The sequence below is a fragment of the Enhydra lutris genome, unplaced genomic scaffold (genome assembly GCF_002288905.1).
Source record: "Enhydra lutris kenyoni isolate GAN:26980312 unplaced genomic scaffold, ASM228890v2 scaffoldscaffold23, whole genome shotgun sequence".
Classification (NCBI taxonomy): Eukaryota; Metazoa; Chordata; class Mammalia; order Carnivora; family Mustelidae; genus Enhydra; species Enhydra lutris.
The window spans coordinates 25,144,821-25,159,804 of record NW_019154107.1 but is presented as its reverse complement, the minus strand read 5'-3'; the positions used below and the strand labels follow the sequence as shown (position 1 = coordinate 25,159,804).

The 14,984-nt window shown below is 42.3% G+C and overlaps 1 pseudogene; it reads right to left on the bottom strand.

Annotated features, from left to right (window-relative positions):
- Positions 1–10,578: 10,578 nt before the first annotated feature.
- LOC111150403 lies at positions 10,579–12,120 on the bottom strand (annotated as a pseudogene).
- Between the last annotated feature and the right edge of the window lie 2,864 nt (positions 12,121–14,984).

Below are 14,984 nucleotides of genomic sequence, written 5' to 3'. Positions count from 1 at the left end.
GGGTGTAGCAGCCTGGCCTCTTTGTCTCTGGCCAGGACAGCCTCTACGATCCACTTTTCACTCAAGAGCGCCTTGTGGGATCAGGCTGAGGCTAGATGGATCTGAATCTGCATCTTGCCCTAGTTCCTTCTCCTGACACCCCGCTTCCCTTACTCCCCTGCAGGTTTCTCTGGAGAACATTTCCTCAGTAAGTCACCTGCACAAGAATCCTGGTTGCAGTCTCTGTTTCTAGGGAAAGTAGTCTGCGACAAATGGTACATGCACGTGTAATTTTTGTAGATTTCATAGATATTGCTCAGTTGTCCTCCAGAGAGATTGTACCAAGGTAGACTCCTCCTAGAGAAGAGAAAGTGTTAGGGAAAATCTGATCATCTTAATTGCTCATCAAGTATTAGTGAATGAATGAATATATGCCATATTTTATTTTGGTGATGCTACCTTCGGTGCAGTGTACCCATACTTTTTTGTTTGTTTCCAGAAGAACAGGGACACACATCTGCTTAAAATTTATGCTTCTATCTCATCCCATGCGGCTACTGATTCCATGGCCCTTCCCCTTGCCGTGACTGCCAGCGAGTGTTGGAAAGTAGACGGCATGGGTAGGCAGAGGGAAGGGTGAGGAAGGTTTAGTACATTTTAGGATATAACAGGATATAAGGACTGGTGACTCTTTTCTTTTGAAATCTTGGCAAAGCACAAGATATCCAAATGAGAGGAAAATCTTTGGGTCCTACCGGGAGATTCTGCTTATGGATCTAAACCCGACCTATATTTTTAGGCAGCATATGGTTTAAGCTGCAGCGTTGTCTGCATAAGCTAGAGGCAGGTGGCTGTGGGCTTTGCGGTCAGTGGACTTGGCATCCAATCCCAGCTCTTGCTGACTTGTAGCTTGATGACCTTATCTCTGAATCTTGGTTTCATTTTCAGTAAAACAGTAATGTCCATCTTGCCAAGTTGTTATGAAGATTCATTGTGTTTGGTCCCTAGTTGGGGTTCTGTAAAGAGTAGTGGGAAGCGAGTAGGGATTGTGGCTATTATCATAGCACTCTCACTGATCATGATAAAAGTTTTCCACACTAGGGAATTGTGTTTAGTACAGAAGAAGGCTACTTATTAACGTTGTCCTATTCCAATTCTTTCATACTAACAAAGGTCCATGCTTCCCTCCCATCCCCTCCATCTCCCCAGTTCATTCAGGGGCCAGCAGAGACAACAAATAAAAGAAAGCTAAAGCATGTGGGTTTCAGGGTCTTTTCTTTGGGTAAATGTTTGGGAACCCAATGACATATACCCAAAAGGACGAACTGACTTCCTGTATGGCAAAGGATGGTAATGGTGAGAAGTTTTTCCATTTCCATTGAAGACAGCCTAAAAGGCAATGGAAAGGCTGGAGCCCAAGGGATTAGGATGGACTTAAGCAAGATCTTCTAAGACCCGCATTGCTAGAACATTCCATACCTCTGGGTTTATTTGAGTGTAGTCCAGCTTTTTGATTCAGCATTGGCTTTGTACTATCTAAGCCACCCCAAAGAACTCTCATGAATAATACAAAATGCACACATTAAGAACAAAGGAACAAAGCCAAAGATTGGGTTTTGGGAGTTTGTTTGTTTTTTTGTTTTGTTTTTGTTTTTAGCCCTCCATTATGTTTAAAATCATTTTGGAGGGAAGTTTCAAATTATCTGCTTTCATTATATTCCCCACTGATGTCCTGCTCATAAATGTCACATAATGAGTAGGGCTGTGGACAACTTTATTTGCTGATTTGTTTTGAAGAAGGAAGGAAGGCTTTCTTGAGAAAAGAAAACTGGAACATTTACTTAACAAAAGTTTATGCTGAAAGAGTTGTCTCTGTTTTGGAAAAATAGGGAAGCCAAATCTGTTATGAGCCTTTCATGTGAGATAATGGTTTCAGAGTATCTCTTTACATCTTGTAATCATTACGCAAATTATTCTGTGTTCTTTTCCACAATAAAGTACTTCTCGGTACCCACACTTGAAAGAACTTACAGATTGGGGCAGAGTGTGCTCCAAGCTCCCCCACCCCCACCCCCTGCAGTAGGGAAGGCATATTCAGTAAGGGTCCAAGCAGTATGTAGTGTTCACAGTGCACACATCCAGGGGATGCCATTACATTGTGTCCTATGGGAATGATGACCCCCGGGAATTCGAAAGTGTAAACACTGAGCCCCAGAATTGCACCTCACTTAGTAATGTCACATTTTGCCTCTAAATGCCGCTTTGGGGGTCTTGCCTCATCAAGTTTCCCTAGGAAGCATTATCTACAGTCCAGGCCAACAACTTGCAATCAGTGTTGTCAGAGCAGAAGCTGGCCGCCAAATCCAGCTTAAGACACTCTTCTTCCTCTGTGTCCCAGTGGGGTGTAGAAGAGTGATTAAGGCTTGGGCCCTCATGGTCCTCACGGCATAGAGGAGAACTCATGAAAAGCAAGAGATTTTAGTGGTGCCTGGGTGGCTCAGCCAGCTAAGCATCTGTCTTCAGGTCAGGTCATGATCCTGGGGTCTTGAGATTGAGCCCCACGTTCGACATCTTCCCACCCCCGGGTTCAGTGGCTGTCTGCTTCTCCCTCTCCTTCTGCCTCTCCACCCAACTCATGCTTGCTCTCTCACTCAAATAAATAAGATCTTTTTTTTAAAAAAAGCAGGAGATTTTGGTCCTGTGATCTATGGGCATGGTGACTATATTTTTTCAAACAAAAATCAAGACAAAGGATCTGGCAAAGGTTTATTTATAGTCTGTGGATATAGTTAAAAGGACTCTTACAAATAGTGGTTTTATGTGATTTACATGACAAATCATCGTGTTTTCTAAGAATGAAGTTATGAAATTGATGTTGTCCTAGGAATTGTAAAGTGCACTCATTTACCTATTATATGAGTATCATTTATCAAAAGTTTATTATTGAAACATCAAATTAAGTGCTTTACAGAAATTATCTCGTTTCCTCCTTAGGACAGCCCTAGGTGGGGGGCACTGTAAATCCATTTTCCAGAGAAGACAATTAAAGTTCTGGATGAGAAGGAGCTTACAAAGAACGTGAAGCTCATAAGTGGTAGAGCTGATATTCCTACCTAGGCTGGCAGAACCCATTTTCTTCAATGATTGGACTCTATACTATCTCTTCTATTTCATGGGGGCTTTCTACTCTTTTATTGGCACATTTTACTGTTTTATTTGGGTCTGGAGTGCAGCAAAAGGCTAGAACTCCACTAGGCCTACAATTCTCTACAAATATCTGCAACAGGAGATTTACAACTCTTTCCTATTGGCAGAGAATAAGTTATTCCTTATCTATTTGGTTTAGTTCAGGATGACACACATATATTAAGGATCTACTTAGTACCAGGCACAGGGTTAGTAGCAATGGAATATAAAGATTAATGAATATCAGTACTGCACTCTTTCTACCCTCAAGATGTGTGGATTAGAGGGAAAAGGTAAGCCCACGAAGAACTAATACAAGGCCAACTTTAATATGTGATGTACTTGAGAAGCTAATTGTTATGAGAGTTTCCAGAGGTGGAAATTAAATCTGACAAAAGAGGCCTCCTACAGAGACTAGCGTTTAATTAGGGCACTGGGAGATCATAAGGCTGTCATGGTTTCTCTGGTTGTGTAATTTACCTCAGAACTTAGTTGTGTAATTTACCCCAAAACTTAGTGGCATTAAACCATCCTTTTAATTATCTAAAAATCTTATGTTTAGGAATTCAGGAAGGTCTCAGTGGAGCAGTTCTTCCTGGGGGTCTCTTAAGTGGTTGTGGTCACATATGATGGTGTACAGTCATCTGAAGCCTCCAGGGGCTGGATGTCCAAGATGGCACCCACACAGGGCTGGTGTTGATGCCGGCTCTCAGCCGGAAATCATTTGAGAGCTCAGGTGGGCTGTCACTGGGGTGCACGTGGCCTCCATAGCATGGTGGTCTCAGGCAGAAACCTGTGTGGGCTTTTCTGACCTGGCCTTGGGAGTCACGCAATGTCACTTCTGCTGTATCTTATTGGTAAGGAGAGAGCCAGTCCAGATTCAAGGATCAAGGTCACACTGTAGAAGAGAATGCACACAGTCAGCCACAAGGGTGAAGGTGGAGTTGTGGGCAAATTGAGCTCTAGTGAGATAAATCGGCAGGAGCAGGAAAGAGGGATGTTCAAAGTGTTTGGAAGGAAGAACCAGTTGTCTGGGAGAGCTGACACGAGGAGTGTGATGAGTTGGGAGAAGATAAATTTGAGAAATTATTTTGGATCCTGTCCATAGAGGGCTTTGAAAGCCCGAATGCTGTGTCTGGGTTTACTGAGAGGCGACCTAGTGATGAGACATGGCCAGGAGTCAGCCAAAACACTTTCTGGATCAACCCTTGATTAGCTGTGGATGTTGGATAAATCTTACCCTTCCAGAGACTCTATGTTCTTACCAGCAAAAGGGGATTATTGTAACTTTGTTGCAGTGTTACTTTACAGGATAAGATAGTGCATGTGAATCACTTAATATATAATAAAGGGTGGCCGTTATCATTACGCTGATAATAATAAGGCAGCCAATGAGAGTGTTTGAGGATAAAGGAACATGATCAGATTTGACATTCAGAAAGTTACCAGACAGGGGCGCCTTGGTGGCTCAGTTAAGGTTAAGCATCTGCCTTTGGCTCAGGCCATGATCCCAGGGTCCTGGGATTGAGTCCCACTCAGCGGGGAGCCTGCTTCTCCCTCTACCTGCCGCTCCACCTGCTTGTACTCTCTCTCTGTCAAATAAATAAATAAAATATTAAAAAAAAAAAAGATTACCAGCTAGGCCTGAAGTCAGGAAGACCAGTAGGAAGAAATGCCATTACTGTAGTTAAGAAGCCACGAGAGCCTGAACTGGGGTGGTGACTGGAAAGCACTCAGGATAACAAGATGTTGAGGAGATAGAGGTTTTATTTGGTGGCTCATTGGCTACAAGGGTGAGGGAGAAAGAGGGAGCACCTGATTTGGGTCAGAGGTCAGAGTGCAGAGGGCAGGTCCTCTTGGTTGGTTGCTACAAAAAAGCAGCATTTCTGTTGTCTAGGATGGCTCTTGCTCTCCACATCAAGGAAGTGTCTTCCACAAGGTTCTAGAAGCAGAACCTGAGACAGGGATTTCTTGGGCAAGGATTCTCAGGAGAATGAGAAGGAGGGAAGCTGGATGGAACAAGGGAAAACATGAAAAAACATGGTGGTTTCACCTGGAGACTAGCTTCAGAGGGATCCCATAGGGAGGTTTGCAGTTTGACTATACCACACAGCCACACCTTCAGGCAGAGTGGGCCTGACTTTTGTGCTTCCTAGCCAGTCAGTTGTCAGCTTTGGGGTAAGGTGTCAACTTCCTAGCTAGATGGTTCCATTTGGCCAAGAGCAATTCTCTGAAGAAAGAAGAAGCTGTAAGCTTTCAGCAACTACCATCCCTAGCAGCTAGGAAACAGGCATACTGGTCTGGGAAAGGGGATTTGGATGAGGACCACTAGTGTGACCATTACAAGGGTAAGGGTTATGATCAGTTTGCTCAATACCTTTTCTGAGTCGGGGAACCACGGCAACTGCACTTCTGCTCAGTATGCTTCTGATCATTGTAGACTATTCCTTTAGGTTGCAGGCTGTGATAAAAACTATGTTTAGGAGTTCATCGTGTCTTCTTAAAGAATCTTAGAGTATGGCATTATGCGTGTGCAGACGGCTGAAATGTAGGCTGGTGGTGAGTCTATGGAGCCTCTTGGCCTGCTGACAGGAAGAGAGAGAGAAAGGGAGGGAGGGAGAAAGTACCCATAGAAAAGACAGCACATGAAGATATGCATTACATCATACTTACTGAAGAAGTTTCCTCATAATTTATGTGCCTCTCAAAGGACCCAGCAAGGGCTATTTATTTCATCTCTAGTTCTGCGATCTTCTGTTCCATGCACACTGGATTTGATTGATATTAGACAAATCACTCTTTTCTTTGAAACAGGAAACGTCTGAAGCAATCTCTGTACATGGGGCATGATAAATTTAACTTTTTGCATAGGTACTGTTTCCTTCTTTAAAGTCAACAGAAATGATTAAACAAGAATAACTTACATAATTCAAAGTAAATACGTACACACATACCAAGTCTGTAGATGAATGGTTAGGCTGCCTGCCACCAGAAATCTCCCACTTCCCTTTTATTATTAGAAGCAAACACAAAACCGAATCAACACCATCAAGGGTTTGCCCACTTGGAAAGGATATTGCATTCCAGAGAAGGCCAAATGTTATGCTTCTCATGACGATTGTATATTGTTTTCTCTCAAGTTCGTGGGAAAATAATAGTTGTTATTTTCTGCCTCCAAGCCAGGTTTTCAGCACTCAAAATCCTTCTAGAAGGGAAAGGCACCCCTGTTTTATGCCTTTTATAAATGACCCTCTTTGGCCATTCTTCAGGAATCCCTCCTACTGGACTGAGCTCATCTATTTATCGCCATGGTTCTACTTTATTCTGTTATAGCCATCTAAGACATCCTCAGTTTCAGAAAGAGAGAACATACTCATGAAAACCACTCACAGACAATCACCATTTCTATGCTGGACAGACAACCATGTAAGAATGAGCTGCCAGAGGTTATGTTTTGACCAGATGACCACAGATAAATGGTTTCCAAATATGTGTTAGATGCTGTTGCATTGAGTGAGCTAATTAAGTCCTAGGGATTAAATGCTAGTGGGGTTTCTCACTTCTGACAAGATTAATGTTTAAGATGAACATGTTCTGTAGATATTTAAAATGAAAAAAACTCAGGTGCCTGGGTGGCTTAGTTGGTTAAGCATCTACCTTCAGCTCAGGTCATGATCCCATGGTCCCAGGATCAAGCCCCATAACGGGCTCCCTGCCCAGTGGGGAGTTTGCTTCTCCCTCTCCCTCTGCCGCGCCCCCTGCTCATTCTCTCTCTCTCTCTCTCTTTCTCTCTCGCTGGCTAGCTCACTGTGTCTCAAAGAAATAAATAAAATCTTCAAAAAAAAAAAAGAAAGAAAAGCAATCAACTTTTCTCATCTGTTGTATGATGAAAAGATGAAGATTCAAGAAACCCTGACTTGCAGTGACACGAGACTTTGGACAAGTCTTTGAGCCTCAGCTTCTGGATCTCTAGAGTGATAATATATGTTAGACCTGTCACCCAGCATTGCTCCTTCCATCTAAAGAGATATAAATGGAAAGGAACTTTGTAAACTCCTGAATGATGTTCAAATACTGGAAACTAGGAGACATTAAAGTATTATACACTTAAAATGTCTTCTTTTATTCCACGACATAGGAAATATATATTCGTAACAAAAATATAGGAAACAATTTAAAAGGGAAAGACAGTTATAGGATTTAAGAGGTTATTAGTTATCATGAGGGGTTGAATGGGAGCCCCCAAAAGATATGTGTGAGTTTTAGCCCCCAGGTACTTGTGAACGTGACTTTCTTTGGAAAGAGGGTCTTTGCAGATATGATTAAGTTAAGGATCTTGAGATGAGAGCATCCTGGATTAACTGGGTGGCCCTAAATCCTAAAAGAAGTGCCCTTATTAGAAGAGGAGAAACACAGGCGACAAATGTAGAAGAAGGCCGTGTGAAAATAGAAGCAGACTGGAGTGATGTGTCCACAGCCAACCAGAGCCTGGAAGAGGCAAGGAAGTAGTCTTCCCTAGAATCTTCAGATGAAGCATGGTTCTACTGACACCTTGATTTCAGACTCCTGGCCTCCAGAACAGTGAAAGAACACATTCTTATTTTTTTGGTGGAAGGGAGCAGAGGGAGAGGGTGAGAGAGAGAGAATGTTAAACAGGCTCCACACCCAGCAGGGAACCCGTCACAGGGCTTGATCCCATAACCCAGAGATCATGAACTGAACGAAAATCAAGAGTCAGACGCTAAGCCAACCGAGCCACCCAGGTGCCCCAAGAGAATACAATTCTATTGTCATAAGCCACCTAGTTTGTGGTAATTTGTTATGGGCGTCCTTCAAAATTAACAGAGATGCTCATCATAAAAAAAGCCCAGTGAATTTCCTCAGGTCAGGGAATGAGCAGAGTTTTGAAAGACAAGGGAAGCCTGGGGTTGGCAATCTTCAGTGCATGGCTTTTCTAATTAAAAAAAGTTTATTGCCTGTCCTCTCTAAACAGTCACTTTAAACAGACCAGAGGAAAACAGCATTAAAAGCTATAATAAAGGCAAGTTAGGGGAAGGTCGGGAAGGAAAGTAATCACAGCAAATAATAAGATTGAGTCTGTTGAGTGGCCTTATCTTGTATTAAGGAAAGACTTTTGGCATGGAATTAAGCAGGTGAGCATTTCCTCTCAAAGTGGGACATGGGGATAAAAGAAGAAAGGGATTAGGAATGGAAACAATTAAGGAATAGAAGAGAAGAACACCTAATCGATCCAGAATGTAGACCTCCTTTGCTCAGACCTTACCTGTTTTTATTTTTTGACTACATTTAGTTGTGTTTAGACATTTTTTTAAAATTTAGATTCAATTAGCCAACATAGAGTACACCATCGGTTGTGTTTAAACATTTTAATAAAGAGATTGATTTTTATCAAGTCATGTTGGGAAAATTTCATTGTTTAATTGGGGTGAGTCTCAGCAAAGGAAGTCTTTGACTAATTAAGCCACTTTAATGAGGTACCTGGTACCTGCAGCTCAACCACTTGGAGCCCTAATTGATAATTTGGATTTTCCATGTCCTGAGACTGATCTCTTCCCCAGAAGGCGATTTACAGGAAGTCCCGCCCAAGGCAGAAGTCACTTTAAGGTAAAGTCTGCCTGGTTCCTATTTTGTCAATCCCCAACCCCCTTAATTTTCTTCTTTTCTACTCACTTGATACATTTCTATGGTTGTTTGGTTGTTAAAAAGAATAATAAGCACCAGTTACCTCTGGGCATTTATGATTTCACAGATAATCTTTGACTTTTGTGATGATCTCGGGAGGTACCTATTACCATCCTTGTTTTATGCGCGGGGAAACCAAGGAGCTATGGCAACATTGAAGGTAGTGTGGGGAGTGGAAGTCAAATAGATTTGGGATTCAATTTCTGGCTCCATATTCAGAAATAAGCTGTATGACATTGTTTTATTTTGTTTCAAACTGTATTCAGCCTTATTAAAGATTCTTTTCGGGGCACCTGGGTGGTGCAGTTGATTAAGCATCCTACTCTTGGTTTCAGCTCAGGTCTTGATCTCAGGGTCTTGAGATGGAGCCCCGTATCAGGCTCCCCACTCAGTGCAGAGTCTGCTTGAGATTCTCTCTCTCCCTCTGCCCCTCCTGCTCATGCTTTTTTCCTTCTCTCTCTCTAAAGTAAATACATAAATCTTTTTTTAAAAAATATTTTTATTTATCTGACAGACAGAGATCACAAGTATGCAGAAAGGCAGGTAGAAAGAGGGGGGAAGCAGGCTCCCCGCCAAGCAGAAAGCCCGATGTGGGGCTCAATCCCAGGACCCTGGGATCATGACCTGAGCCAAAGGCAGAGGCTTTAACCGACTGAGCCACCCAGGCGCCCCAATAAATAAATTAAAAAAAATAAAGATACTTTTCATAAACAATCACAGTATTTCAGGCAGGACATGGGCAGATCATAGTTAACAGTATACAACAACCTTTGAACTCCCTTCTTCAATGGGCTACCAAAAGCAGAAAGCCACTACAAAACCTAATGAAGTCTTCATTTGATGATCTGAACACGGAAGGTTTAGAGTGAGGGTTGACAGTTGACATTTAGCATGTTGCTTAACAGCTTTTCACAAGCTGACCCTGATTTTCCGGAAATGAAATGAAAATGGCAGAATTACGAATCTAAAGATCCACAAACTAAAAAAGGAACTCTTTTGAGAGATGCCCTCTCCATGGTGACGCTGTAAAGTCCAGATTGCCTGACATAATGAGAACCATGCCTTGGGGTCAGGTTCTAACCAGGCCTCTGGGTTTAAGGGGGTCAAGTCTATGTTGAAGGCAGAGAGGGAGAAGAGGATATAAAAAATGAATTTTAGTCTTTCCACACCACCAAGGCATTTGTGCCAAGGTAGCTCATGTGTGTCAACATCAAGAAATTCCTCCTCTTGGCAACCGAGAGAGAAGTTTCTCAAAACTAGAAGGGAAAGGTGTTTTTCCCCTTGGTTTTTTTGTTTTGTTTTTTAAGATTTTATTTATTTACCTGAAAGAGAGTGAGAGAGCACAGCAGGGGGGTAGGGGCAGCGACAGAGGGAGAGGAAGAAGCAGTCTCTTTGCCAAGCAGGGAACCCAATGTGGGGCTCGACCCCGAGACCCCAGGAACATGACCTGAGCCAAAGGCAGATGCTTAAGTGACTGAGCCACCCAGGGGCCCAAGTGTTTTACCCTTTCATCGATCTAGCTTCAGAGATATGTTAGTGACAATATGCCCCTCGCCCAAAACAACAACAAAGCACTCTGTGTGCCAACAACACATCATTAAAAAAAAGTAAAACAAAATTCTGAATTTTTATAAAACTTGATAAAAAAAAAAACAATATTTCAAACTGTGGGGTCACCAGAAGTACACAGTTATCAAAAACGCACATGCTTCACTTGGCATGTCCAGCACCTTCAGCTTTCCGTGCCTGGTCAATTGGGGACCTCGGTTTTCTGAGGGGTTATTCCCATCCGTGCCCACACCAGCTTCCCCCTTTTGCCCTTTGGGTACCTTCTCTCCCTTCTTGGCAGGGGACCTTTTTAGGCTTGGGCTCTGGCTTTGGAGGAGCAGGATTAGCAGACAGCAGATCTTCTCTGTGGCTTAATCCTTCACCTTGACTTTATCTTCTTTAGCTCCCCCTTCAGCCTTTCTCCTGGGCACGGTGGCAATGGCGGAACGTAGGTCCTGGACGCTGGGATGCAGCGACACTCAGCCTTTGGCTGGTCCAGGGGTCGTTCTTGCCTTTTCTTCTTCACACTGCTTGTAAGCTGTGTGACCTAGGCCAGATAAGGTTCCCTAAGCCTCAGTGCTCTCATACATGAAATGGGATACTTACTACTCCATTTTCTTTTGCTCTAAAGAGCCTTTCATTTTAATTTTTTAAAAGGATTTTATTTATTTATTTGACAGAGAGGAACACAAGCTGGAAGAGAAGCAGGCAGAGGGAGAAGCAGGCTCCCCACTGAGCAGGGAGCCCGATGCAGTACTCAATCCCAGGATCCTGAGATCATGACCCGAAGGGAAGGCAGATGCTTAACTGACTGAGCCACCCAGGGATCCCTGTGGAATTGCTATTAAACTGATGATGTATTCTCATTGACAGCATTTGATAATTGATAATTGATAATTGATAATTGAGCCATTCCCTTCCAGGTTCTTATAAAGATGAAAGATTATGTAAGTGCTTGATACAGAGTCAGAGCTCAAGAAACTTTGTTACATTTCAGTAACTTGGTCATAGGCTGTATTACTAGCGAGTGAGAAAGCCAAGATTGGAACTGAGTTTGTAACCATAGTTACGGAGCTCCTTCTCTATTAGCCTTAAATTCTAGCCTCAGATAGTGAGGGAAATAGCTCATTATATGTGCTGTGAGTCGGTCTCTCATGTCACGGCCCAGACTCCTTGATTCTCATAATTCTGTCTGCTCTTCCTAATTCCTACGATCTTCACCAGGCATAAATCATGTTGAACCCATCATTTTAAAATTGAAATTGTAATCCTTAAGTCAATGCACACAGGACTTTTATAATTATTATTTGTTACATTAAGTTGTCATATGTTATCTTTTCGAGACTGAGCTTCTGGGATAATAGGAACGAGGTGAAGCATCAAATAGGCTAATAGGCAAATAGAAAGATAAATCTTTAAATTGTCGAAATGAAGTTAAGTCTTTAGCCGACTCCAATACTCTCTGCTTTGTACTGCTTCTTTTTCTCCCAGAGGGAATCAATGATCCATCACTGTATTAGTGATTGGTGTTAGTGTTCCCCTAACTACTGAGAATGGCTCTGAGTTGGGGAGGGGAGTGTGGCCAAGGATCTCAACCACAAAGTTGGTGTAGTAGGTGATGATGGTGATGATGATGATAATGATGATGATGATGATGGATGGTAATGATGCTTTGTCTGCCCAGCATCCAGTCTTCTTTTCCATCGGAGAAACTCTATCTTCCCTCCATCCTTGTGATGTCCGGAGGTCAGATTCATCCTAGGGGTGGTTGAGAAACCCGGGCCTGGACAATCAGCCCATTTTATCCCTTTGGCCACCATATTTGTTACAGGGATGAGTAAATCACTGAACATTTTTTGCTTAATCTAGTTTGAGTTTTAACTTTTTAATATGTTCAGTTGGAAAAGTCCATCTTCACTAATGTAATTGGAAATCAAGACCAATTGGCAACTGAGGACACTCGCATAGCCATGGGCTCATGCGAGAACTAAACCCTTAACGAGGAGTCGATGAGAATAGTTTTTCAGGTCCCCTGGCACCATCAAGGAAGAGGCTTGCCCTGCTGGACCAACCCAGGTGTAAAATCAGCCAGGCAGATATTTTCATTAGCCCTGAAGTTATCCTTGTACCACAAATCGATAACCTTTTTTTTTAAAAATAAATCACCCAACTCCCTACTCTTGACTCTAGTGTCTGCCAGCTAATCATTTGGACTTAATGTAGCCCTTCTCTGGGAAGGGAGTACATACAGCAGGTGAAACCCATACTCTGGGAGGTGTTTGGGAGGTAGTACAAATAAATAAACTCACGGGTCTCGTTTGTAAGTGAACCTCCTGCAAATCTGATTATCACGAGTCAGTCCAATTAGTGAGCTCAACTTCAGATAATTTCGCACGTTTGAATTTCTGAACCTGCCAATTTGAAAATCATCGCATCCTAAACAGTAATGATTAGCAGCAAGTGAAGAACCACCTTAAAGATGAGCTCAAAATACCAAATCTTTAAATCACATACTTGCTGTTTTCTCTTGAGCGTAGACTGGAGTTCATGTTCTTTGAAATGTATTTCCCTTATCTAAGATCTAAGATCCTGTATGCATCGCGCCGGCATTCAGTGAGGGTGTGGGGGCTGATGGACTTGCCTGCTTTTCCCCAAGACCCCAGCCACCAAACTTCACAATCCTTTGTGTGGTTGCTTAGGTATTAGCTATGAGAAGCTGTGACAGCCCTGGTAAGATGTTCTAAAATGGTACTTGACAAAGTGGTTCAGTCTTTCAGAAAGTTTATATCCATGACTACCCTGGGGAGGTGTGAAGTTCTAGAACCAGTGGTGGAAAAAATCAAATGTCCAATTTATTTGACAATATGGCTTCCTGCAGCATCTTCAGATAAAGAATGACATTTAGAGAAGATGTCTCTTCATTAAGAAGACTTGATATTCCTATGGGAATTGCAAATATTAAACTATTAATAGATTTGCTAGGGATTTTGTTTGTTAAGTACAACAAATGCCAAGTATCTGCTATGTACATGGCATGGGTTAAGTAAATGTTCTTTTTTACACAATCTAAGTGCAAGATACTGTCAAACTAATTTCATAATCATTTCATAAGCCAGATAAAGGCACTTACCATAAAGGTTGTAATGTTTTTTAAATGTCAGAGCAGTAACTGAACAATTATAAGAGTTAGGGCACATTTTATTATTAATTTGTCACTCTTATTGTGACATTAACTTCCTTCCTCCAAATTGCTCATTTGACATTTTTCCAATCCAGACCGTGTGAGGAGCTTCACAATGGACATGGACTTATCTTCCTTCTTCTTTTTTACAATGTATTTTTTAAAAAGAACTTTCTTGTCATGAGAAAAAGTTCAAATGATATAAAAGCAAATGTTCCCTTTTATTCATACCCAATCTTACTCCCCTTTCCAGAAGTTAACTGTTTAGTGTCTCTACTTCCAGCCACTTCTGTATGTATTTATGAAAAAATATGTGCACGGGTCAGTTAGTATATGGTTTTATTTTTGGTGTGTGTGTTTATAAATTGGAACATAGTGTATATATTGCTTTGCAACTTGCCTTTTTCACTTAATGGGGATGTTACGGATCTCTTTGTATCAGTACATGTAGATTTATTCATACTATCGTTCAACAAATATCTATTGAGCACTACTGTGGACTTTATTTTTTTATTCTTTTAAAATATTTTATTTGGGGCACCTGTGTGGCTCAGTTGTTAAGCATCTGCCTTTGGCTCAGGTTATAATCCCAGTGTCCTGGGATTGAGCCCCACATTGGGCTCCCTGCTCAGCGGGGAGTCTGCTGCTCCCTCTCCCTCCGTTGCTCCCCCTGGTTGTGTTCCCTCTCTCGATGTGCCTCTCTCTGTCAAATAAATAAATAAAATCTTTAAAAATAAATAAATAAAAGATTTTATTTATTTATTTGAGAGAGAGATAGCACAGAGGGAGAGGGAGAAGCAGGGTCCCCACTGAGCAGGGAGCCCGATGTGGGGCTTGATCCCAGGACCCTGACATCATGACCTGAGCCGAAGGCAGATGCTTAATTGACTAAGCCACCCAGGCGCCCCTACTGTGGATTTTATTGTTGTTCAGCAAATATTCCCTCTCCTTTCCCCAGCTTCTCAGGGGAGGAGTATATTTCCAGTATATTTCCCTATCCCATTGATGTGGAGTTTGCTCCTATGACTCGCATAGGTCAATGGAATGTGGTTGGTGGAAGTGACAGTGCGCCGGATCCTATCAGAAGCTTTTAGAAGCACTGCAAGTTCTGTTAGCCTTCTTGGGCTCCTGCTGAAAGAATACTATGCCCCCATGTCCTTCAGCCTGGTCCCTGGTAGAGGAAGACACATGGAGCAGACCTGAACGCAACCCACAGCCTGGAACGGAGTTGTTACAGGTGACTATAGAATGATAAGCAATAAACAAAATATTTGTTGCTGTAAGCCATTGGGATTTGGGGATCTTTGTGACTCAGCATGATCACACCCAAAGCTGACTGATACAAATATGTTTTATTTGCCAGGCATTGTTCTAGATGCTGGGAAAG